Consider the following 9,807-nt stretch of genomic DNA (forward strand, 5'->3'; position numbering starts at 1 on the left):
AAAGACAAAGAGAAACTTAAGTGCATTGAGAGAAAAGCAGTTGCTAATATACAAAGGAGCTCTCATAAGACCATCAGCTCACTCACTTCTCAGCAGAAACTTTGCAGGCCTAAAGGGAGTGGCACAAAATACTCAAAGTAAAGAAAGTGAACACCTCCAACCAAGAGTACTCTATCCAGTAACTATCATTTGAATTGAAGGAGAGATAAAGAGCTTTCCAGACAAGAAAAAGCTCAAGAAGTTAGTTCATCAGCTATAAACCAGTATTACATGAAATGTTAAAGGAATTTCTTTGAGGAGAAAAGAAACAAAAAATATGAGTGCCTGAACTGTGGTGGCACAGTGGAAAAAGCGTCAACTGGAATGCTAAGGTTGCCAGTTCAAAACCCTGGATTTGCCTGGTCAAGGCATATACGAGAAGCAACTACTATGAGTGATGCTTCCCACTCTGCCCCCCTTTCTCTTTCTCTATCTTCTTTCTCTAAAACATATTAGTAAGAAAATATAGAAAAGAAAAAATTCTCACCAACAAAGGCAAGAGTAAAAGCAGTAAATTAACCAACCATAAAGCTAGTACAAAGGTTAAAAGGCAAACATAGTAACATCATGTGTAAATACAATAGAAATTATGGGACACACACAAGAACTAAATATATTACAGGAACATACATGTAGAGGGGGTGAGTAAAAATGGTTGTGATTTTAGAATGTATTCCAGTATAAGTGACCATCAACTTAAAACAGACGGTTATCAACAGCTTGGTATAGCCCATAGTAACCACAAACCAAAAATTGGCCAGAGATATATAAGAAATAAACAGAAAGAAATATAAGTAGGACACTATAGAAAGTCATCTACATGCAAGAGAAGAGAGCAAGAGAATGAAAAGAAAAAGAGAAGAACAAAAACAATCAGAAAACAATAAAGTGACAGTAACTCCCTGTCTATCAATGTGTGCTCTAAATGTAAATGGACTGTGCTCCAATTAAAAGAGGTAAGATGGTTGTACAGATAAAAAAAATAGAGGCTTATACCTATGGTGCCTACAAGAGACCCACATCAGATTGAATGATACACACAGATGGAAGATAAAGGAATGGAAGAAATATATTTCATAAAAATTTAAATTAAAAAAGAGATAGACATAGTAAAGTTTAAAACAAGGGCTATAACAGATGACAAAGTAAGGCATTTCACAATGATAAAGTGATCAATCCAACAAGAAGATGTGACTCCCATAAATACCTATGTGCACAATGTAGGAGCCTCTGAATATATAAAGTAAATAGTGAGAGACATAAAGGAAGAAAGCAACAGTATGTAGGAAGAGTAGAGGACTTTAATATCCCATTGATATCAATGAATAGAGCATCCAGACAGAAAATCAAAGAGAAAACAGTGGTTTTAAATGATACATTAGACCAGATGGACTTAACTGATATTTTTGGGACATATCACCCAAAGCAGCAGAATACACATTCTTTTCAAATGCTCATGAAACATTTTTGAGAATGAACCACATGCTAGATTACAAAAAAGTCTTAATAAATTTGAACAGATGGAAATCATATCAACCATCTTCTCTAGCCACAATGGTATAAAATTAGAAATCAATTACAAGAAGAAAACTGAAAAACACAGACAAGCGGGGAGCTAAATAATAGGGCACTAAACAGTAAATGGGTTAACAATGAGATCAAGAAAGAAATCAAAAGAGACCTGACACAAGTGAAAATGAAAACAAAATGACCCAAAATCTATGGGACACAGCAAAAGCAATTCTAAGAGGAAAACTTACAGCAATATAGACCTATCTCAAATAACAAGAAAAATCTCAAATAAACAATCTAGCCTTACACCTAAAGGGACTAGAAAAAGAAGAACAAACAAAGCCCAAAGTGATAGAAGGATAACGTAAAGATCAGAGTGGAAATAAATATCATAAAATAACACCTAAAAGAAACCACTAGAAAAGATCAATGAAAACAAGAGCAGGTTCTTTGAAAAGATAAACAAAATTGATTAATCTTTAGCCACTTACCAAGAAAAGAACAGCGCCTAAATAAATGAAATTAAAAAGCAAAGAGAAGTAACAACCAACACCACAGAAATGCAAAGACTATGAGGAAATATTGGGAACACTTAAGTACCAACAAGTGGGTCAGCCTGAAAGAAATGGATGAATTCCTAGACATATACAATTTGCTGAGGCTGAGTCAGGAAGAAATAGGGAATCTTAACAGACTGATAACTACTAATGAATTCAAATCAGTAATAAAAAAAAAATCTCAGCAAATAAAAGCCCTGGACCAGATGTCTTGACAGGTGAATCTTTTTTTTTTTTTTTTTTGTATTTTTCTGAAGTTGGAAACGGGGAGGCAGACTCCTGCGTGCGCCCAACCGGAATCCACTGGGCATGCCCACCAGGGGGCGATGCTCTGCCCATCTGGGGCATTGCTCTGTTGCAACCAGAGGCACTCTAGTGCCTGAGGCAGAGGCCATAGAGCCATCCTCAGCACCCGGGCCAACTTTGTTCCATTGGAGCCTTGGCTGCGGGAGGGGAAGAGACAGACAGAGAGGAAGGAGAGGGGGAGGGGTGGAGAAGCAGGTGGGTGCTTCTCCTGTGTGCCCTGGCCGGGAATCGAACCTGGAACTTCTGCACTCCAGGCCAACGCTCTACCACTGAGCCAACCGGCCAGGGGCACACAGGTGAATCTTATCAAACATTCAAAGAAGAATTAATACCTATCCTTTGCAAACTATGCCAAAAACTTGAAGAGTAGGGAAGGCTCCCAAACTCATTTTATGAAGACAGCATTACCCTAGTACTAAAACCAGACACAGACACTCCAAAAAAAGAAAATTATGGGCCAATATCCCTGATGAATATCAACACAAAAATTCTCAATAAAATATTAGCAAATTGAATTCAGCAACATATTAAGAAGACCATGCAATATGATGAAGTGGGATTTATTTCCAGATGTCAGACTGATTCAATATCTTCAAATCAATTAACATAATATACCATATAAGCAAAATGAATACAAAATTCATATGATTATATCAGTAGATGCAAAACAATATTTTGACAAAATCCAACATCTAATTTATAATAAAACTCTCAGCAAAGGGGGGATAGAGGAAACATACCTCTATATACACAATAAAAGCCATATATGACAAACCCACAGCTAATGTCATCCTCAATGGTGAAAAGCTAAAAGCTTTTTCTTTACAATCAGGAACAAGACAAGGATGTCCACTTTCACCACTTTTATTCAACACAGTACCGTAGCAATCACACAAGAAAATGAAATAAGAGGCATCCAAATTGAAAATGAAGAAGGAAAAGTGTCATTATTTACATTATTTACACTATGTAGAGAGAATATTAAAGAAGACACCAAAAACTGTTAGAACTAACAAATGAATTCAATTAAGTTGCAGGATACAAAATAAATATTCAGAAATCTGTTGTATTTTTACACACCAATAACAAACTATCAGAAAGTGGAATTAATCTTTTTTGCTACCTGTCGCCATTATGGGTTGCCTGCATGTTCCCAGGAAGGGTCTGTCCCAGTCAGTTCTGCCCAGCAGCAGTGTCCACACCTGGCTGAAGATGACATCTGATGCCATGAAAGAGCAGATCTACAAACTGGCCACAAAGGGCCTGACTCCCTCACAGATTAGTGTGATTCTGAGAGACTCACATGGCATTGCACAAATAAGCTTTGTGACAGGCAATAAAATATTGAGAATTTTTTTTGTGTGTGTGACAGAGACAGAGACAGAGGGATGGATAGGGACAGACAGGAAGGGAGAGAGATGAGAAGCAGTAATTCTTTGTGGTGGCACCTAAGTTGTTCATTGACTGTTTTTTCATATGTGCCTTGACCCAGGGCCACAGCAGAGCAAGTGACTTCTTGCTCAAGCCAGCAAACTTGGACTTCAAGCTAGTGACCTTTGGGCTCAAACCAGTGATGATGGGGTCATATCTATGATCCCACGCTCAAGCCAGTGACCTTGGGGTTTCAAACCTTGGCATCCCAGTCCACTGCTCTATCCACTGCGCCACTGCCTGGTCAGGCAAATCTTAAGATTTCTTAAAAGCAAAGCACTTGGCTCCTGATCTTCCTGAACTCTCTACCATTTAATTAAGAAAGCTGTTGCTGTTTAAAGCATCTTGAATGACACATTGCCATTTACAACATGGATTGATCTTGAAAATGTTATACTAAGTGAAATACGTAAGTAAAGCAGAAAAAGCTAAGAACTATGATTTTACACATAGGTGGGATATAAAACTGAGGCTCATGGACACAGATAAAAGTGAAGTGGTTACCAGGGGGAGGAGGTTTTGGGGGAGGTAAGAGGAGGAAGGGAGTAAAGAGGGACAAATATATGGTGGGTATACAACATAAGAGATCAAATGTTATAGAAATATTTACCTGAAACCTATGTACTCTTATTGATCAATGTCACTCTGTTAAATTTAATTTTCTAAGTATAATTTTTTAAAAAAGAGAGAGAGAGTATCTTGAGAGAAACAGAAAGGGTAAGGATACTAAATTCTGTCTGGTTCTGATTAAGAGCCATAGCCACTGGTTAATTTGATATTATAACACTAAATGAGTCCTCCCCAGCAATTAAAAGTACAAGTCATCCACAGCCTCTAACCTGGTTGCATAAAATGTCTGTGGACTCAAGCAATATAATTATTATTTAACTAGAAAACATTTAGAAAAGAAATAGGACTTAAGAAAAGAATCCCATTTACAAATGCATCAAAAAAAAAATACCAAGGAAAAAATTTAACCAAGGAGGTAAAAGATCTGTACTGAAAAAAAAGACATTGAAGAAATATATTAAAGATACAAATAAACGAAAGGATATAGCACACTCACGAATATGAAGAATTAACATTGTTAAAATGTCTATATTACCCAAAACAATTTACAGATTGAATGCTATCCCTATCAAAACACCAACAGAATTTTTCACAGAACTAGAACAAATATTAAAATTTAAATGGAACCACAAACCCTGAAGAGCCAAAGCAATCCTGATAGAAAAACAGGGTTGGAGGTATCACACAACCTCACTCACCACCAACATCCCAGCCTCTCCCACAGAGCACCCTTGTTTGTTCCCCAGCCCTTCCCCAGGCCTCTGGGGGCTGCCTCCTGATCCTGGGAGCACTTGCAAGACAGCTGGTCCTACCTGGGTGGGGCTCTCCCAGAACTTAGCCTCCGGAATCAGCTCCTGTCATGAGGTGTTTGCCTTAACGGTGCATCCTGCACATCATGCCTCTATCAAGTGTGACAGGATGTGCTCCCAGGAGCTCCGCTGGAAACCAGATTCCTGTCACGCCTTCCATCCAGAGGTGGGTGCTGGAGGGGGCGAGGTGTGGGCTTGCTTTTCACTCCCCAGTCCTCTGCTCTGCGGCTGTGCCTGCACATGAATGCATCTAGGCACAGGATGCAACTGCACCCGAACACCTTCATACACGTGCATCAAATACCAAGTCAGCCAGCACCTAAGGGGCTTCTACAGACAGAGTCTCAGTTTCCAGGGTTTGGGCCCTCATGAATCAACATGCAGCTTCCCCATGTTGTCCTCATGGCCGCTCACTCAGCTGCATGTGATTTCAGCAAACAGGAGGAAACCATTATGTGCTAAATACTAATAATGACTTTTATTGAGCACCCAGCATGTGGCAGGCCCTGAGCTGGGCGCTTTATGTACAGTATCATCTTTGTTGGATATGCTCCCACATAATCCACATCGAAGGAGCTCCCAAAGTTGATGGCTTCCCTGAAGTCATTCTAAGGATGACCCCATAGCCGCTCCAAGACTGGGGGCAAACAGAGCCCAGCTCTGGGGCTCAGTGTACAATCTCTACTTTCTCCTAAAGGGTAGGGGGCAAGAAAGGTGGCAATGCTTCCTCCACTTTCTGAAACTTCCCTCTTTCCCCAAGTTTTTGGCCCCTATTAGTCCCAGAGACCCCTGCCCTGCTCCTCACCTCCTCTGGCTGGAGGGGTTACCCCATCTCTGCTCTGGCTTCCCAGGAGAATGCCCAGGACTGTGGTGGCACCTCGGGGACCTCAGCCTCGCTGCCCCTGCTTCTGCTGCCTGTGTGCCTGGCTGCTGCCACGCCAGCTACTGCGGGGACACTCGCCTGGTCTGACCTCTGCTGACAGGGGGTCTTTCCAGAGACCTTTTAAAGAGTGAGCACCTGAGGTGGGGACCAGCTTACTACATATGGGTTGTCGCCCAGGCCTGTGCTCATTTTAATCTTGAGCTATTGGTTCTGCCTACTGAAACTGCTGGACGGAACCAGAAACCACTTCCCAAAGACCTTCCAGGGTGCCTGGACCTATCCACCCCATCTCAGGGGGCATTTCCCCACCCTTCCTCCTCCTCTTCGGGAGTCCAGCATGAGTTCAATGTGGACAAATCTACTCCAGGAAGTTCAGACCCAGCCTAGGAAAGGCTCAGCTGTTTCTGATGACTCTGGTTGGTCTTCAGTAGAACCCAGGGACAGAAAGATACTGAGAAGGAGGAGCAGACTGAGACCAACAATACCTGCAGCGGAAATGAGGCAAATGCAAGGGCCGGCCCCACTTGAAACATAGCTGCCTCAGAGTGAGATGTATTGTGGGGGCAGTTTGGTTTCCTTCTGCTGCTCAAAAAAGTTCTAACTGTGTGTGTGTGGGGGGGGGGGGGGGCTGGGGGTGGTGTGGAGGCAGGGAAGTGAATAATAATGAGAAAGACCCAGGATCCTTTTATGTCAGTGTGGCTGCATGCGGTCTGCAAACAATTGCTATTTAAAAAAAACTGCTAAGAACATCTTTGCAAAGCCCTACCAAAAGGGAACTTTCATCCTAACCAGGTGGTGGCACAGTGGATAAAGTGTTGGACTGGGAAGTAGGTGACCCAGGTTCAAAACCCCAAGGTTGCCAGTTTGATTGCAGGCTCATCCGATGAGCCCAGGCTCACGAGCTTGAGTGCAGGTTCTACAGCTTGAATGCAGGGTTGCTGGCTAAAGTGTGGGATCATAGACATGACCCCATGATCTCTGCCTTGATCCTAAAAATCAAAGGCTTGAAGCCCCAGGTCACCAGCTGGAGCCCAAGGTCACCAGCTTGAGCAAGGGGTTATTTGCTCTGTTGTAGTGCCCCCCCCTTCAAGGCACATATAAGAAAGCAATTAGTGAACAACTGAGGTGCCACAACAAAGAATTGATGCTTCTCATCTCTCTCCCTTCCTGTTTGTTTGTCCCTTTCTCTTTGTCTGTCTCTCTCTCACACACACACACAGACAGGAACTTTCGCCTCTCTCTAAGGAAAAGCCAAAGGGTGAGCTATTCAGCTGCCACACGAGAGGACAATGCGTGTCCAGCAGAGGAACAGGAGTGGCTGCAGCGGAGCAGAGGTCCCAGGGACAAGAGCAGTGCCTCACAGTGCTGGGGGGCGGTCTCCAGAGGGCAAGCTCCACACTCACCATGAGGTCCCCGCCCCCGTGATGGTCTTTTACTGGCCACTGATCTACGGAAGAGACCACCTGGCTCTGGTCCTGGGGTTGGAACTTTTGGGAAGGTTCCAATTTTCCAGGCAGAGTCTGCCGGAAAGGAAGCTGTATTTGGGGACTTACTCTCCACATATGCACCCCCCCAGGGTCTTGAGGCCCTGAGGTTTTCTCCTCCCTCTCCCTCAGACCTGGCTCCTCAGAGACTGCAACATGGTGAGAGCAGCAACAGTAAAGCAGAACTGTGTAGAAATTCTGGGGAACCAACCTCCAATGAAGAGAGCTAGCCAAGCCCCATAACCATAGGCAAGGGCCTTGGGCACCCTTTTCAGCCCTCCACACTTTGAAGTACAAGTTTCCCACCAGCAATTGTCCCCACTTCTCTCTAGAGTAGGCCAACTCAATGAAACACGTTCATTATATTGTATTTGTAAAAAGCCCTCTATTATCAGTACACAGTGTTACTTCCATTACCACTGAAGTCTCACAACAATCCTGTGAGGCATTAACAGCCTGTTTACAGCTGAAGAAATCGAACCTCAGAGAAGATAAGGGATCCACTCAAGCTCACTCAACCAGCTTAAGTGGTAGAATAATGCCAGGAACAGCTAAGGTTCACATGTGTCAGGTAAAAACAGGTGTTAACTTATTTAACCTATGTATCATCTCTCTGAAGTAGTTACTAGTCCTAGGCCCATATTATAGGCCAGGAAACTAAAGCACACAGTTGAAAACTGGCTCAAAATTATTGGAAGAGTATTTTCAGGTTTGAATGTGATATTCATAATAATGTGCCCAACTATTACCTTGTTTCTTGGAGGAGGGATGGAGAAACGACAGTTTAAATGCCAGGAACAGTAGGCAGAGGTCACAGTTGTCTACCCAGTGCAGGAAGCAGCAGGAAGCCCCTTCTCCAGCCCCAATGGCTGTCATGGCTCAGAGCTTTCCCACCGTTATGTCACAAAGACCTCATTGTGACAGGCATGGCCGCATGAGCACTTTCTCACCATGCTCCTGCCCCTCCCTGCAAGGCCCATGGCTACCCACATGCCCTCCTGTGCCATTGAATGTTCAGGCCTCCAATAGCATCTGACCTCAACTACTGCCTCCCAGACAGCGACTGCTAGTCTCTCTCCAGGGCAATCCAGAGTTGTCTTTTGAAAGGCTTATCTCCCCTACCCAACCAGAAAGGACATTTTCAGGCAAATTTATCAACTGTTTTAGCTATGTAATTTAAAAACCAAGCTTAGTGCTCTGGCAGATCCTGGCCTCACTTTGTTTGCTTAATGCCCATGTTTCTGCGTGGCCCGCAGTGGACTGTAAGATCTGCACACCCCTTTCAGAACCAGTGGAACAAAAGACCATTTCCGATAAACTAGCTTGCTCTCTTCACATGGGAGAACAGAATATTCTTTTGAGTTTTGCCTTCAGATGTCAGAATTATCATTCCTCTTTCTACTTTTGACACAATCACTGAAGGAAAGCAGGGGGCAGCCTGGTTCAAGCTAAAGAGCTTTCACCTTGATTCTAGAGAAAAAAAAGTGCAAACCAAAGTCATTTAAGTGACAAGAATCTGAGGTACAGAACTCTGAAATCCCTTTTCTTATAAATGTTGCACACCTTTGGAAGACAAAGGACTCACGGCTGCTGTGAGATCCTTCTTCCTCAGTACAGGGAGATGTTTCCTAAGTCCACCTAGTAACTGTGTGTTTCAGTAGAAGAGCTTTCAGGTAAAAGTACTTCTACAGCTGCTTCTTGATGCTAAGTGAAGTTCTGATTCCGGAGGGCAAGGGAGACAAGTAAATGTGGGAGGAGGGGAGTCACAGACCACAAATGGAAGAGCAAGAGTTTGGCAGAAACGCCAGCCAATCATGACAGGAAATTTAAGAAATGTTGATCTGTAAAAGCATTGCGCTGACGGATGCAAAGGATGTTATAAACCTCACTTTAACAGGTGGGGAAACAAATGACTTCTTGCCTATGTCCCCTGGCACATGGCAGCGCTGGGCTCTGAACCTGCAGCTCTGGTTCCAGGTCATTGTAGTTGCAGGGATGGTGGGGGGTGGGGGGGTGTTTGAGAGGCTTTCATGGACACACAGCTGGGTCCTCGGCTTCCTTGGGTCCCTGAGCCCCCTCCATGTCATCACCAGCAGAAGTTCCAAATGCGAGACTGACATTGTTTTACCAATCCATTAGTTGAAGGACAAAAAAGTGCGTACATTAGGGTACAAGGAAGAGCCCCCTGAGGGAGGAAAATACAGATATTCTATGAC

General features: G+C 43.3%; 1 pseudogene; it reads left to right on the forward strand.

Moving 5' to 3' along the window:
* Positions 1-3,548: 3,548 nt before the first annotated feature.
* LOC136323032 (small ribosomal subunit protein uS15-like) lies at positions 3,549-4,696 on the forward strand (annotated as a pseudogene).
* Positions 4,697-9,807: the final 5,111 nt, after the last annotated feature.

Source organism: Saccopteryx bilineata, chromosome 2, assembly GCF_036850765.1.
Source record: "Saccopteryx bilineata isolate mSacBil1 chromosome 2, mSacBil1_pri_phased_curated, whole genome shotgun sequence".
NCBI lineage: Eukaryota > Metazoa > Chordata > Mammalia > Chiroptera > Emballonuridae > Saccopteryx > Saccopteryx bilineata.